Here is a 17,290-nt window from a genome sequence, read left to right on the forward strand (position 1 = left end):
GAAATATTCTGTAGACTGTTGTGAAATCATCGTTAAAGAACCCAGACTTCGGATTCACAAATAAAAAACAGAGTCCACAAATATAGAAAAACATTATTGTGAAATCATCAACACAGTGTACACGTAACTTAGAAATATTGACACATACTACTAGGAAAAAATAGGGATAAGACTATCTCTACCTAATATGTGGAGCTCACACATTTTTTGCAGTATAAATAATGTATTTTTATTACACAGTGATTAAAAGACAATAAAGTAGACACACAAAGTCAAACATTAAAAATACCACAGATAGGTGGGCAATGAGATCATGCACCGAAATCAGATAAACCAATAAAACCGTATAGTAAATATAATATTTATTATCCCAGCTTTAAGGATGAATACTCAAATAGACATATGAGCCCAAAGTAGTCAATGCTACACAGACGATATAAATATACAAAGAAGAAAGTAAAAATTAAGAGATGATGATGTGTGGTTATAAAGATGCATAGTGGGGTTGAAGAGTCCTCTTCTATTAAATGTACCCGACGCGCGTTTCGCATAAAGTTTCATCACATTATGCAGTGTGTTGCATTTAATACACTTTTTCGTTGGTTTACTGTATATCTGATTTTGGTGTATGATCTCTTTGCCCACCTATATATAGTTTGACTTTGTATATCTGTTTTATTATCTTTAATCATTGTGTAATAAAATAAAAATATTTCATTTCCTCATAGGTTGAGGCTTGTACATTTTTTGTATAGGTATCCTTAAATTTACTGTGCATTCTGACCCTTCACTCATAATACTAATGTACACACAGTAGGTGTCTCTAAGGATTGTCTGCTTGCATTTATTTAAATTTACCACTTTATTATGGTGATCTCTTAAAGGGAACCTGCCACCTTGAGAAACGTTATTTACTGGTAAATATAGGGGTATTCTGCAGGTAAGTAGCATTTACACTATGGGTAGCTGACTTAAATGAAGCACAGCCTCGAGGAGAAAATTAAGTTGTATTCTTTCTGTAGCCACGGGAGTGCAGGTAAGTGTGGCACCCCTGAGGGTTCAGTTGCCACAGAGGTACTGCACCTCCTCCTGAGGTGTGGTACCCCACTATTCAAGTAAGGTGGAGACACCTGACCACACTCCAACACCTGCATCCCACACAACATAGTAGTGTAGCAAAGCACCCTTGGTGGCTCCCTGCTTGGAACACGAAGCGTGCTGGGAGGCGGGTGGAGTTTAGTTTGCACTAAAAGAGCGGGAAGAGGATAGGAATTAGGCAGTTAGTCACAGGAGTCTGACGAGATCAGTCTGTGAAAGGAGATCCCCTGAGTGGGATGGATGAAGGAAGTGCTGCAGCCGACCTCAGTGACCTGGGTCCGCTGGCACAGGAAAGGAACATTAATAGCCTGACTCTCCATAAGAAGGAAAGAATTAGTACGGAACGTGAGGAGGAGAAGAAGAGAACCAAGGATCAGGGTTAGAGGAGAACCCTTCCCAAGTTCTAACCGCAAGGCCGGGGTCCGGTCCCCAAGGTTGTATGGATACTAATGGTCCTGCAGCAGACATGGAAGGAATAGAAGTTGTCACCACTTTATTCCCACACCAGACTTGGGGGTACTACAGCAACGTGTGTGAGCCGGGACTAGGTAGTAAGGAGTCCCCGAAGCAGGCTACAGCTGTCTGCCGTACAAGTAGCATTCATAGAAACATCTGACAGGAGGAGCACCAGTGTAACTCAGTACTGTGAGTACTTCACTAAAGGTGCTAAGAGGGAGACGTTCAGAAAAGGCACATATGTTGGCAGAGTGTTGGAAAGGAGTACTTCATCTTGCCTGGAAGTTGGCTGAGCTCCTGTTCCGGAGGACATGGCACGGATGCGGGCTCTGGTGCCACAACAGACTGTGAGTAAAGCTTTGGAACTACATGCCCCGGTGTCCTCCACTTATTCCTGCATCAACCTGCCCAGCACTGCTACATCCCCTGCGCCCGACACTAAATCATCTAAGTGTCACTTCACCTGCTCTGCCCTGGGACTACAGCCCTGCCTGTGGAGTGCTATAACATCATTGCTGCGCCACACCATCTGTCCCAGAGGATCTGTCTGCAGCGTCGGCTCACCATCTTCCTTGCCGAACACCACAGGTGGCGTCACGATTCATTCATTCATAAACTCTAATCATCATAAGCACACTGAACATTTCCCCCCCTTTTACATTGGGCGCCCAGGGCCACGGGCCGGGTCCCAGCTGCTGTGACATCTCCCATTGAAGCTCATCGGGCCCGGTACCGAGTACCCCACAGCCCTGGGAGGGCGACCCATAAGTATAGCGAGCAGCAAATGTAACTAGCCCCTGCACCGCCCCAGTGACTGCAAGCCAGCGGCTGCAGGGAGAATAAAACTTCAGCTTACCCTTGCACCCAAACTTCCAGTAAGCAGGCTAAACAAGGCTTTAGTGCTTTTTGCTTGCAGATTACCCTTAGAATGGCAGTACATAACATTTCTTGTTTTGAAAGGTTCCCTTTAAAAGAAATAGTGTTAACAGTGATATGTACAAAGAGAGAGCAGTACAATCATCAGATTCTCTCTGAGAGTGGGTGCAGTGCTTCCTGAGACCAGATTCAAGAGCCTCAACCTTTAGAGCAGGGGTGGGGAACCTTTTTTCTGCCGAGGGCCATTTGGAATTTTATAATAGCGTTCGGGGGCCGCATAAAATTATTAATAATGATGAGCGAGTATACTCATTGCTCGGGTTTTTCCGAGCATGCTCGGGTGTCCTCTGAGTATTTGGGCGTGCTCAGAGATTTAGTTTCTGTCAACGCATTTGCATGATTTGCAGCTGCTGGTCAGCCTGAAAACATGTGATTCCTTAACAAACAGGCATTCCTCACATGTATTCAGGCTGTACAGCAGCCATAAATCATGCAGCTGAGGTGGCGAAAACTGAATCTCTGAGGTTCCCAATAGGCAGGCAAATGTCACTATTAGATATAAAACAACACCATACGGAACCAAATATATATCCCAATAGAGTCGCCCACTTTGTAGTGCCGACTCAATGGGAATGAGGAATGGACACTCCAGCATAACATATTACACAGGGAGAAATGGAGTACGAGTCCAATATCATAAAAAATGACAAGATTTATTAAACATATAGTACTGACAAATTACATACTGTACATATATGACAAAACTGAAGGATAAGATAATGTCCGCTGCTTATTAGTCCTAAAAATTACAATATAAAGTGCTTAGTGCTTATAATGGATATGGGCCATACTTAAGGGATAAAAAGGTAAGGAGAGATCCTAACAGGTGCGCATCCTGAAAAAAAAAAACCCACTATCCCATGCAATAGTGCTTACCCATATTAAACTCCACCAGGACAACAAGCAGCGCCGCCACCGACGCACGTTTCGCCTCTTTCTCAAGGTGCCGACGGCACCTTGAGAAAGAGGCGAAACGCGCGTCGGTGGCGGTGCTGCTTGTTGTCCTGGTGGAGTTTAATATGGGTAAGCACTATTGCATGGGATAGTGGGATTTTTTTCAGGATGCGCACCTGTTAGGATCTCTCCTTACCTTTTTATCCCTTAAGTATGGCCCATATCCATTATAAGCACTAAGCACTTTATATTGTAATCTGTAGGACTAATAAGCAGCGGACATTATCTTATCCTTCAGGTTTGTCATATATTTATGTAATTTGTCAGTACTATATGTTTAATAAATCTTGTCATTTTTTATGATATTGGACTCGTACTCCATTTCTCCCTGTGTAAAATGTCACTATTAGGCAGCACAGGTCCCCATTAGGCAGCACAGGTCCCTAATAGGCAGCACAGGTCCCCCAATAGGCAGGTAACTGTCCCCAATAGGCAGGAAAATGTCCCCAATAGGCAGGTAAATGCCCCCATTAGGCAGCACAGGTCCCCATTAGGCAGCATAGGTCCCCAATAGGCAGGCAAATGTCACCATTAGGCAGCACAGGTCCCCAATAGGCAGGTAACTGTCCCCAATAGGCAGGAAAATGTCCCCATTAGGCAGCACAGGTCCCCAATAGGCAGGAAGATGTCCCCAATAGGCAGGTAAATGTCCCCATTAGGCAGAACAGGTCCCCATTAGGCAGCACAGGTCCCCAATAGGCAGGAAAATGTCACCATTAGGCAGCACAGGTCCCCATTAGGCAGCACAGGTCCCCAATAGGCAGTATAGGTCCCCAATAGGCAGCACAGGTCCCCAATAGGCAGGTAACTGTCCCCAATAGGCAGGAAAATGTCTGCATTAGGCAGCACAGGTCCCCAATAGGCAGGAAAATGTCCCCAAAAGGCAGGTAAATGTCCCCATTAGGCAGCATAGGTCCCCATGAGGCAGCATAGGTCCCCAATAGGCAGGCAAATGTCACCATTAGGCAGCACAGGTCCCCATTAGGCAGCACAGGTCCCCAATAGGCAGTATAGGTCCCCAATAGGCAGCACAGGTCCCCAATAGGCAGGTAACTGTCCCCAATAGGCAGGAAAATGTCCTCATTAGGCAGCACAGGTCCCCAATAGGCAGGAAAATGTCCCCAAAAGGCAGGTAAATGTCCCCATTAGGCAGCACAGTTCCCCAATAGGCAGGAAAATGTCCCCAATAGGCAGCATAGGTCCCCAATAGGCAGGCAAATGTCACCATTAGGCAACACAGGTCCCCATTAGACAGCACAGGTGCCCAATAAGCAGTATAGGTCCCCAATAGGCAGTATAGGTCCCCAATAGACAGCACAGGTCCCCAATAGGCAGGTAACTGTCCCCAATAGGCAGGAAAATGTCCCCATTAGGCAGAACAGGTCCCCATTAGGCAGCACAGGCTCCCAATAGGCAGGAAAATGTCCCCAATAGACAGGTAAATGTCCCCATTAGGCAGCACAGGTCCCCATTAGGCAGCATAGGTCCCCAATAGGCAGGCATGTCACCATTAGGCAGCACAGGACCCCATTAGACAGCACAGGTGCCCAATAGGCAGTATAGGTCCCCAATAGGCAGCACAGGTCCCCAATAGGCAGGTAACTGTCCCCAATAGGCAGCACAGGTCCCCATTAGGCAGCATAGGTCCCCAATAGGCAGGTAAATGTCCCCATTAGGCAGCACATTTCCCCATTAGGCAGTATAGGTCCCCAATAGGCAGGCAAATGTCCCCATTAGGCAGCACATGTCTCCATTAGGCAGCACAGGTCCCCATTAGGCAGCACAGGTCCCCATTAGGCAGCATAGGTCCCCAATAGGCAGGCATGTCACCACTAGGCAGCACAGGTCCCCATTAGGCAGCACAGGTCCCCAATAGGCAGTATAGGTCCCCAATAGGCAGCACAGGTCCACAGGTCCCCAATAGGCAGGTAACTGTCCCCAATAGGCAGGAAAATGTTACCATTAGGCAGCACAGGCTCCCAATAGGCAGGAAAATGTCCCCAATAGGCAGGTAAATGTCCCCATTAGGCAGCACAGGTCCCCATTAGGCAGCACAGGCTCCCAATAGGCAGGAAAATGTCCCCATTAGGCAGCACTGGTCCCCATTAGGCAGCACAGGTCCTCATTAGGCAGCACAGGTCCCCAATAGGCAGGAAAATGTCCCCAATAGGCAGGTAAATGTCCCCATTAGGCAGCACAGGTCCCCATTAGGCAGCACAGGTCCCCAATAGGCAGGAAAATGTCCCCAATAGGCAGGTAAATATCCCCATTAGGCAGCACAGGTCCTCATTAGGCAGCATAGATCCCCAATAGGCAGGCAAATGTCCCCATTAGGCAGCACAGGTCCCCAATAGGCAGCACATGTCCCCATTAGGCAGCACAGGTCCCCATTAGGAAGCACAGGTCCCCATAAGGCAGCACATCTCCCCAATAGGCAGCACAGGTCCCCATTAGGCAGCACAGGTCCCCATTAGGCAGCACATCTCCCCAATAGGCAGCACAGGTCCCCATTTCTCAGCACATAATGACCTGGTGTTGAACTCCTGGATGGCCCCCAGGCCCCGCACCGCACACACAGCAGCACATGGTCACCACCGCACCGGTGACCGGGGTGATGAAGAAGGCAGGCCGGGGAGGCAGGCCGCAGACCAGTCCAGCGCAGCTCACACTCTGGCGCGCGGTTACTCGTCCTCTTCATTAGTATCAGTGCGTGGGGGCTGCTGGGGTCCAGCGGGGTGTGCTCAGTCCCCGTCAGTGCGTGCACGTATCAGTGTGCGGTATCCAGCGGGCAGGGCCAGGAAGCAGAGCAAAAGTGCTCCTCTGGCTCCTGCAACAAGGTACCCGATCGCGGCTCTGGAGCGGCTGCGGGCCTGATCAAATGATATGGCGGGCCGGACGTTCCCCACCCCTGCTTTAGAAAATAATCCAAGAGATAAATGAGATGTGAGTTTATTTACCCAGTGTTATAAGACAATGCTTCAGCTCCTCTATGAAGCCATTTTTCAAGGCTGGAAGCTTTGCCTTTTAATAATGTGCGCTTGTACAGCTATGTTCACATGTCCAATAATCATCCGTTAGAACGGATCCAGCAGCAATCTGTTGGCCAAAAAGTTGTCCAGACACAACTTTTTTGTCCATTTTTAAAAAACTGATTTTAGCTGGATCCATTTTTTAACGTGGAAGTCTATGGAAAACTATGGATCGGTTTACTTGCCATCCGTTGTCCCATTTTGAAATGGATCCGCGTTTTCCTTACAGGACCATTCCCAAATAGCTGATCACTTGAAAGTTCACAGGTCCAGTCATATATGATAAATATTTTTTTTTCTACCTCCAGGAAGTAAAAAACAGATCAGTTTCAAATGTGAGAACAACGGATGGCTGATTAACGGATCCGGCTTCCATAGACTTCAATGTTAAAAAAACAGATGCAGCGGAAATCATTTTTGTAAAAACGGACAAAAAAGTCGTGTCTGCTCGACTTTTTTGCCCACTGATTGCTGCTGGATCCGTTCTAACGGATGATTGCTGGAAATGTGAACATAGCCTAAGCTGTTTGCTATACAGTTTGCGAGCTCGCCCCCTGAAGCTATGCGGATTGCTGGATACAGGCAAAGCTGCCTTTGCTTGCAATATTGGTGAGCGGCAGTTTGGGCCATCAGCTCATTCCTGCTGCCCCCCTGAACTGTCAGTCCTCTGAAGAGCTCCTAACGACAAGAACTTAAGAACAGCGCCCCATAATAAGCACAAACACCATAGTGACATCCCGATTCTGACATAAATATATATACACCTTAGGAATAACATTAGCAGTACCATTTCCCTGCCAGTCTTTACTGCTGCAATGATGCGCCACCACTATGCTAAACATGGTGGCTAGTTAGAGTATCGGTGATATCTATGAGTTGTCGCATAACCTCACCGTACATGGTTGTAGTTTACTGTCTATGGTTGTCTTAGCCACTGTTCAGAAATTAGTGTTGAGTTCACATTTTTTTGTGTGTGTTTTAACATATTCATAGAATGGTAGAGTCGGAAGGGACCTCCAGGGTCGTCGTGTCCAACCCTGATCAATGCAAGAGGCACTAAACCATCTTAGACAGATGTCTGTCCAGCCTCTGTTTGAAGACTTACATTGAAAGAGAACTCACCACCTCTTGTGGCAGCCTGTTCCACTCATTGATCATATTGCTAAAACCTCCATTTTAGATCACTAACAAATTTGGGTTATTACTGGATATTAGCGGATTGATTCGCAAGACCCTGGTCCTTTGCCTCCTACCTGCCAGCATCCTTGGCGCCTCTTCTGATTAGAATGATGACATTGAGCCGGAACTACAAATCAAAAGAGGCGCTAGGGATTCCGGTAGGTAGGAGATAGTGTGCAAGACTCCTGCCGGTGGCCAAGGCCTACTGACATGTCTGGTGGACCACGGCCCTACGAATCAATTTGCCCATCTTTAGCCAATACCAATAAGTGTATCCATATGTGCTGAACATTATGTAGAAATGGGGACACTTCTTTTTACACAGTATGGGAAACAAGCAGGGAAATCACTGTAAAGGCAATGCTGAAGATTAGCTGGTAACATAAAGCGAGGTTTTTAAGAGTTGTGGCGTGATCAGCTCTGATACAGGTCACAGCAAGTCTGTGTCGTAAGCAACCAAGTCTTCTCAGTGCTGCGTGCACACCGACAACTGACTCTTGGGTGTAGTGATGACTGATGACTGCAGAGGAAACATCTCCATCTCACCTGGACTGTGGATTCCCAGAGCGCAGAGCGTAAGTGACCCTCCTTTATACCTCAGCTCTTTATAACAAGTCCATCAAAAATCAACATTTTCATATCTATTCCTCAGCATGGGCCATGTCTGTATCCAGCTGAGTTTTACATACCCTCTGCTTCCTTTTCCTTTTGTAAAAATGATATCCAGCCTAGTACCCGAAGCTAGTGTCCATCTCCAGCTGTTGTGAAACTGTCACATCTAGCATACCCATGGACCGTCAAGGCATAAAAACCACAATCTTTGCCTATATCATAGTATGGCACTTATTCGTAAGAGTTATGTTTGGCTTGTTTTATTATAAATAGTGTTTAGTTACTGAACTAAGACATTTCCGTGCACTATAAAAAAGACAGAAATTCTAAAATTTTAAAGTAGATGAAAAATATCTTATTTTTGGATGGGCAAGAGAGGATTTACTTTAGAAATGTATTGGACTAATCAATATACTCAAAAATGCGCATTAAATCTGTTTTGTCTAATGTTATTGCTTATCTGATTTTTACGTAACGCAGATCCATGCATATTGTTATGTAATATTATTTCTCCAGGAGCTGCCACACCAATTATAAATTAAATATTATTTATTTCCCTTTTTTTTAAATTTAATGGGAAATATAAGAAGCTTTCGCACAGGATAGATTATGACTAGGACCCACACTAGAGATGAGCGACTTTGCTTTTTTAGGGTTGAGTCGGGTTTCATGAAACCCGACTTTCTCAAAAGTCGAGTCGAACGAAATCGGCCGACTATCGTGAAAAGTCGAAGGTCCGACTGAAACACGAAACCCAGTGCAAGTCAATGGGGAAGCAAAGTCGGCAGGGAGTGGAGGACAGGAAACACACCTACATGCCGCACCGCTTTTTTAAAGTGCACGAAAACTCTCTCTCCCCGGACGCTGCACATGTCATCTCGTTGCCCACAGTGTACGTCCTTGCTCAGTGGCTGAAAAAAGTCACATGCAAGCATTCTGGGAAATCCGACTTTGGCGCTCGGGTCGGCGACCGCATGGCCGACCTCACGCTATGGTCGGGTTTCGCTCAGCGAAACCCAACTTTAGCGAAAGTCGGCGACTTTTGAATTTGACCGACCCGTTTTGCTCAACTCTAACCCGCCCCAATTAAGTCTTCTACCTTTTTTAATTGAGCAAAGGTCGCGCATGCTCATTTCATTATTACTATTATTGTTATTTATTATTATAGCACCATTTATTCCATGGCGCTTTACATGGTCACGCATTGTCTATGGGACTAATAGAATTAGCTCCTGGTTACCTTCAACAGTCTCGTAGACAAGGAAACAGCATGCATGTGCCCCATTTAAATAGGGGACACTGGACCACCATGCTCATGAATGTGGGTTTCCTAGTGATGAGACCTCTACTAATCAGACCATGACACTGGTATTGTCGATGTTGCGGTGGGAACCCTTCCTTAACTTAACCCTCCCAGTTAAATATCCAATCACCTCTCCCTGACCCGGGCCCCAAAATTAAAACACTGACACTATAAATTGGATAATTTTTTGGCCACAGCAGCCTTTATTTATACAACACACAAATATTTAACAGTAATATAAATAACACTGGGTCCTTGAAGCTCCCAAAATCTGGTGATTAACTAAGCAAAAAACTGCGGACGTAATAACAGACCATAAATTACTCACAGCCTTTATCCCACTGGCTCGGGAGCACCAATACCCCAAGGGATTGCATTGTCCACTTAAACCCTGGGGATTCGACAAATGATTGCTGAAAATCCCCCCATAATCACCTGACTAAAACCATAATATATTGCCAATTGAGTAATCCATATACAGTGGGTACAGAAAGTATTCAAACCCCTTTAAATTTTTCACTCTTTGTTTCATTGCAGCCATTGGTAAATTCAAAAAAGTTCATTTTTTCTCATTAATGTACACTCTGCACCCCACCTTGATTAAAAAAAATCAGAAATGTAGAAATTTTTGCAAATTTATTAGAAAAGAAAAACTGAAATATCACATGGTCATAAGTATTCAGACCCTTTGCTCAGTATTGAGTAGAAGCACCTTTTGAGCTAGTACAGCCATGAGTCATCTTGGAGATGATGCAACAAGTTTTTCACACCTGGATTTGGGGATCCTCTGCCATTCTTCCTTGCAGATCCTCTCCAGTTCTGTCAGGTTGGATGGTGAACGTTGGTGGACAGCCATTTTCAGGTCTCTCCAGAGATGCTCAATTGGCTTTAGGTCGGGGCTCTAGCTGGGTCAGTCAAGAATGGTCACAGAGTTGTTCTGAAGCCACTCCTTTGTTATTTTAGCTGTGTGCTTAGGGTAATTGTCATGTTGGAAGGTGAACCTTCAGCCAAGTCTGAGGTACAGAGCACTCTGGAAGAGGTTTTCATCCAGGATATCTCTGTACTTGGCCAAATTCATGTTTCCTTCAGTTGCAACCAATCATGCTGTCCCTGCAGCTGAAAAACACCCCCATAGCATGATGCTGCCACCACCATGTTTCACTGTTGTGATTGTATTGGGCAGGTGATGAGCACTGCCTGGTATTTCTCCACACATACCGCTTAGAATTATCACCCAAAAGTTCTATATTCGTCTCATCAGTCCAGAGAATCTTATTTCTCATAGTCTGGGAGTCCTTCATGTGTTTTTTCAGCAAACTCTATGCGGGCTTTCAGGTGTCTTGCAGTGAGGAGAGGCTTCTGTCAGGCCTCTCTGCCATAAAGGCCTGACTGGTAGAGGGCTGCAGTGAAAGTTGACTTTGTTGAACTTTCTCCCATCTCCCTACTGCATCTGTGGAGTTCAGCCACAGTGATCTTGGGGGTTCTTCTTTACCTCTCTCACCAAGGCTCTTCTTGCTCAGTTTGGCGGGACGGCCAGGTCTAGGAAGACTTATGGTGGTCCAAAACTTCTTCCACTTAAGGATTATGGAGGCCACTGTGCTCTTAGGAGCCTTGAGTACTGCAGAAATTCTTTTGTAACCTTGATCGTGGGTCGCCCTCCCAGGGCAGTGGGGTACTCGGTACCGGGCCGGTATCTCAGAGGGAAGTATCACAGTAGCGGTGACCCGGTCCATGGCCCTGGGCGCCCATGTAAAAGGGGTTAAGAGTGGCTGGTTAAAGTTTATAAGTGGATGATCTGTGATGCCACCTGTGGTGTTCGGCAATGAAGGTGTTAAGCCGACGCTGCAGACAGATCCTCTGGGACAGATGGTGTGGTGCAGCAATGATGGTGTAGCCCTCCACAGGCAGGGCTGTAGTCCCAGGGCAGAGTAGATGAAGAGGATAGGTGTTGCAGAAGAGGGTGTAGTGTCTGGCACAGAGATGAAGCAGTGCTGGAGAGTTTGCAGGAAGGAGGCAAGGACACAATATGGTGCAGTTTCTTTTACCTTTACTTTGCTTGGTAAATGCAGTCCAGAATTCTAGATTACAGATGGAACAGAGGCTGGCCGGCCTGGAAGCAACTTAGGAATCTCTCTATCAGATGGGTTGTGTAGTCTGCTTTCTAGCGCTTATCTTAGGTTCTTGCAGTACTGTGTTACACTGAAGTTCCACTTGCTTGTTCTCATTTAGGACTCCCTCGTATGGCAGACAGCTGTAGCCTTCTTCTTCTTCTGGCTCACCCGTTGCTGTTGTGCCTCCGAGTCTTATGTGCGAACAGAGCATTTACAGCTTCCTATTCCTCCGGTTTCTGTTGCAGGAATATCAGTACCATACAACCTTGGAGACCGGGCTCCAGATCATGCGCTATAGCTAGAATGAGCAGAGTACAGAGCTCACATCTTCCTGCTCCTCTCCTCACGTCCACACATGTTGCCCTCCTCACACGAACTAACTAATTTCCCCTTCCTGGCCCCCAGAGAGCAGCTCCTCCCCCAGTTTTGGTTCAGAGCTCCCTCTGCTGGCCTGGAGTGGGAACTGTGCTGTGTGTGTTGTGATAAACTGACAGAGAGACCCTTTATTGCTTCCAAGCATGACATCACACTCCCTAGGAGGAAGGTAATGCCACTGTGGCGACCATACTCCTGGGGGGTGCCACAGTCAGATTTGTGCCTTGCCACAATTCTGTCTCTGAGGTCCTTGGCCAGTTCCTTTGACCTCATGATTCTCATTTGGTCTGACTTGCACTGTGAGCTGTGAGGTCTTATATAGACAGGTGTGTACCTTTACAAATCAAGTCCTATCAGTTTAATTAAACACAGCTGGACTCCAATGAAGGAGTAGAACCATCTCAAGGAGGATCACAAGGAAATGGACAGCATGTGACATAAATATGAGTGTCTGAGCAAAGGGTCTGAAATAGATGAAGTAAATTAGTGGCCATGTACAAGTGCGGCCATTATCATTGTAGTTTATGGGAGAAAGGAATTCCTGGACTGTGTCATCATCTCACATAAACTACAATGGAGAAAGCTGAGTTCTTGGTCTTTTCCTTTCTGGATTGTCAATTAAAAAGAATATGACGTGTACTTTACTGATAGTTGGGAGTGCTAAAAATGGATCATCATCTACTAGATATTTATTTTGTGATATTTATGATTTTATCATTTTATTTATTAGATTTTATTGCGGCCCATGGTCTGACCATGTGCCCGTCAGACTAAAAACTGCTCTTGCGTTCCTAGTGGAGGCCACATGACAGTAAATTGTAATCTCAGTAAATATCATGAATACTTAATAATACAACTTATAATCACTAGTTTTTTCTATAGGATAATATGATTTTATCCTGTAATTAAATGTGTACATCCAGCTTGGAATAGGATAAATGCTGCTGCGCACATCAAACGCTATATAAAGGCTGAAATTACCCCCAATTACACAGCTGTGATGGGATACTGCTGCGCTGTGTGATTTTGACTACAAGCCTGAATAACTTGTATTTATGACATCTTTACAGTCATCAGACAATACAAAGCCACCTGTAAGATTGTATTTCCTAGGGTGTGGGTGACAGAGAGGCAATGGTCCTTCCAGTACTCCATCATAACGCCCTTTAAATGGAACCTGTCACCAGGTCTTTGCTATCCCATCTGAGATCAAAATGATATAGGAACAGGGACCCTGATTCCGATTCCAGTGATGTGTCACTTATTGGGCTGCTTGCTTAAGCTTTGATAAAATCACTATTTTCTCTGCTGCAGATCTACTAGTTCTCTGAATGCTGAGCTGTGTATAACCCCGCCCACACCACTGATTGGCAGCTTACTGTGCATAGGCAGAAAGCTGCCAATCAGTGCTGAATTATACAGAGCTCATAAATTTGCAGGATTATATGGCAGTAGGTTTAAAAGAACTATAATGATAATTTAAAGGGAATCTGTCACCCCTTTTTAGAGATATCATATAATGATATCATTCAATTGTGTGTCACATCATGATTCTCTTCTTACTTTTGCTTCCCCCTGACCCCGCACCTTTCATGCATAAATACCTTTTTTATATAGGTTCAGATGAATGTAAACTACTGCAGTCCGGTCCGATGGGCGGGGCTTATTCACCTGCTCCCCCCTTCTGTCTTGCTCTACGCATTTCTTCTTGTGTAGAAATGTTGTTGACAAGAAGGAAATCACACTGAGAGGGAATTACAGTACTGGAGCTGTGCTGATACATGAGAGTTAGGAAAGACAGCAGCATTTTGGATACACACAGAACTCTCATCCAGCCTATATTACAAGGAGAGACACTCCCGCAAGCAAAAAATTTGAACCTTGGATTTAGTTGCCACTAGCATGTAAAAATATTCATGTGAAAGTGTCCATAGCTTTTAAAGGAGAAAGCCATATTAAAAACATTTTCAGGGACTTTTTTTGGTGTCTGAGTGTGAACTAGTGACATTTTCTAAATAAAAGGGGATGTAATGATTGCTAAAATAAGTCACGCCTATAAAATAAAATGTAGCGTTCTCTCACAGCAGATACAGCTGTGCTCTTTCCCTACTGCACCATTATAGTGTTACGAGGTGTTTGATGACTCAGGTGATTAATAGTAAAACAACAATAAGTGTTTGTATTGTTATTATACACATTCAGGGCGGTAATATAGGAGCCGCCTCCTTATACAGGTCTCCGACATTGGCGGTCAGCCCACACCCAGCCCCATAGTAATGACATAATCAGCTTCTATGGCAGCCGTGCCAGTGTGTGCCGGGATGCACGTTTCACAGTCAAGCAGAAGCTTTCTTTCTTATTCCTGAGATCCAAGAACAACAGATGGGTGTTAATAGCACAAGATCATATATTTATTAATACAAACCGACAGCACAGCCCTCCCTGCTCTACACGACGGCCGCCGAGCGCGGCCTTCAACTGTATGTATTCCTTCTATCTATTGTGTAATCTAGGGGGAAATCATCATTATTAGCTTACAAAGAAGGAGATATGACGACATCATGTCCATTATCTTAGACATATCGGCTGTCACTGGCTTGTTGTGCAGGTGATTGATGGCAAAATAATGGCAGGAGGAAGCGATCACGTAACCTGAGGTTGTAAATCAGAATGTCAAGGATACAATTAGAAAATAAACTGAGCTTATAACTATATGTACTGTATGTATAATCTGTTTGTATATATATATATATATATATATATATATACTGTATATACTGTGTATATATATATATATATATATACAGTATATCTGTCTATATACACTCACAATAGATAGAAAGATAGAAGGAAAGATAGATATGGGATAGATATGAGCAGGGCCGGACTGGGACTAAAATTCAGCCCTGGCAATTGAAGTTACACAGGCCCACTAGTCACATGGTGACTATATAATATTTTTGTACACTTGTAGGTTACAAGAAGTGAGAGGAGATTAACACGACTATATAACATGTAGTCACAGCTGTGCCCAGTATTTCAGCTCAGTCCTATTTATTGCTTTTAGGTACAGTACTCCTCCCAAATCTCTGTCCCCTTTTGTACACACGATGACAGAATTCTTGGAAGAACTGCTATCCATTGGGCAATCAGACCCCCTGGTCATAGCCGCCCCTATCATACCTCCCAAGTTTTGAAGAAGGGAAAGAGGGACAAAGACTGCAGCGCGCTCAGCACGCCGCTACAAATTTTAGGCCACGCCCCGGCCACACCCATTTCACAACTAGTCACACCCATGTCCACGCCCAACTGCACCCATTTAGCACTGCTGATCACACTGACTGGTACTGAGGGCACAGTGGCTGACATTATGGGCACACTGACTGGCACTAAGGAAGAGAGAAAACAGAGAGAGAGAGAAAAAAGAAAGCAGAGAGAGAGAAAGGAGAGCGAGAGAGAAAGAAAGAACAGAGAGAGACAGAGAGAGAGAAAGAAAGAACAGAGAAAGAAAGAGAGGAAAGAAAAAGAAACAGGGGAAAGAAAGAACAGAGAGAGAGAGAAAAAGAAAAAAGAAAGATTAGAGAGAGAAAGAAAGAATGAACAGAGAGAGAGAAAGAAAATGAGGGAAAGACAGAACAGAGAATGAGAAAGAACAGAGAAAGAAAGAAACAGAGAGAAAGAAATAAAGAAATATTCTATAAAGATACTATAGCAGCCCAGCTCCCATTGTAATGCCCACCTGAGCCTCTCGATGCAGGACATATCATGATCCGCTCACATGGCCGGCATCCCCGATTCCAAGGCGATCCTGCTGTCTGCGCTGTCGGAGGAGGACATGGTGATGGAACTGAAGCATTCCTAGTTCCGTCTCAATCTCCTCATGAAATTATCTAATTTCCGATCAGCTTCCGTCACGTCACTTCAGGTGGAACGTCATGTGTGAGTTTTAAAATGCTCCTCAGGGCTCTGTCGTGTACTCCTGTGTCCGCGGGAAAAGCCCGCTTTGAATGCTTCGTACAGACTTTGCTCCGCTCCATTCATCCCGTACACATATGGCTCCACTCCGTACACACACAGCTCCGGTCCGTACACCTCATACATGCGCAGCTCCGCTCCGTACACTTCGTACACACGCGGCTCCGCTCTGTACACCTCGCACACGCGCGGCTCTGCTCCATACACCTCGTACACACACGGCTCCGCTCCATACACCCCGTACACACGCGGCTCCGCTCCGTACACCCCGTACACACGCGGCTCCTCTCCGTACACCTGCGGCTCTGTTCTGTACACCGCGTACACATCTCCGCTATGTACACCTCGTACACACGTGGCTCTGCTCCGTACACCTCGTACACACGCGGCTCCACTCCGTACACCTCGTACACACAGGGCTCCGCTCCGTACACCTCATACACACACAGCTCTGCTACATCTATCCTGTAAACCCCTACTGACCCCACACATACTTCCCTCATTCAGGACCATGACAACCAGCACAGCCGAGTCCTGCAGACACCAAGAGGCAGGGCTGTGCGCAGAGGACCTGTGATGAGGTCACAGGAGTGGCAGAGTCAGGGGTCACATGATCAAGGGTCTGGACAAAGGCTCCTGATCATGTGACCCCTGACTCCTCCCCTCCTGTGACCTCATCATAGGTCCTGAGTGTACAGAGAAGAGAGCAGGCAAGCGACACTGTGAGTGGCTGCGGGCTGCGGTCTCATGCTAGGGCGTGGATGGAGGGCGTGGGGGGAGGTCTCATGCTAGGACGAGAATGGAGTGCCAGTGGCCGCATCAGCTGGCAAGCGGCCAGATGATCGGGTGCTGCCGCCTGCGGCCCACATGACAGCGGCCCAGCGGGAAAATGCCCGGTTGGGTATATTACCTATCCGGGCCAGGATATGAGATAGATAGATAGATAGATAGATATGGGATAGTTAAATGGAAAGATATTTATAAAAAAAAGCACAGCGGCACTCTATGAATCCCAAGACATATAATGTCAATGGAAATAACAACTTCCAACCTCATTGTCCCTCAGCAAGATGTACTTACAAAAAAGCGAAGGTTCTTGGCACATAAATTGGCCAATTCATGTGTGCCCATCAACCACGGCAAGGTGGCACTTCTCTTTTTGTAAGTACATCTTTTATATTTTATAAGTTCCCAAAAGAATGTGAATTTTGTTAAAAATTCAAACAAACTGGTTTTTGTCGCCGCTTTTTGAGACCCGTCAC

General features: G+C 45.7%; 1 protein-coding gene across 2 annotated transcripts in view; it reads left to right on the top strand.

Annotated features, from left to right (window-relative positions):
- The window catches only part of PHYHIPL (phytanoyl-CoA 2-hydroxylase interacting protein like), a 179,965-nt gene that overhangs the window by 101,451 nt on the left and 61,224 nt on the right, over positions 1-17,290 (top strand). The window contains exon 1 of one of the 2 annotated variants that reach the window (XM_073548266.1): positions 8,121-8,227. The exons of the other annotated variant lie outside the window; for it this stretch is intronic. The gene's annotated coding sequence lies outside the window, so the exon portion shown is untranslated. Of the gene's footprint in view, positions 1-8,120; positions 8,228-17,290 lie in introns of those variants that run through there. 2 annotated transcript variants of the gene reach the window in all.

Source organism: Dendrobates tinctorius, unplaced genomic scaffold, assembly GCF_039654945.1.
Source record: "Dendrobates tinctorius isolate UK_male_01 unplaced genomic scaffold, ASM3965494v1 ptg000156l, whole genome shotgun sequence".
NCBI classification, from domain to species: domain Eukaryota; kingdom Metazoa; phylum Chordata; class Amphibia; order Anura; family Dendrobatidae; genus Dendrobates; species Dendrobates tinctorius.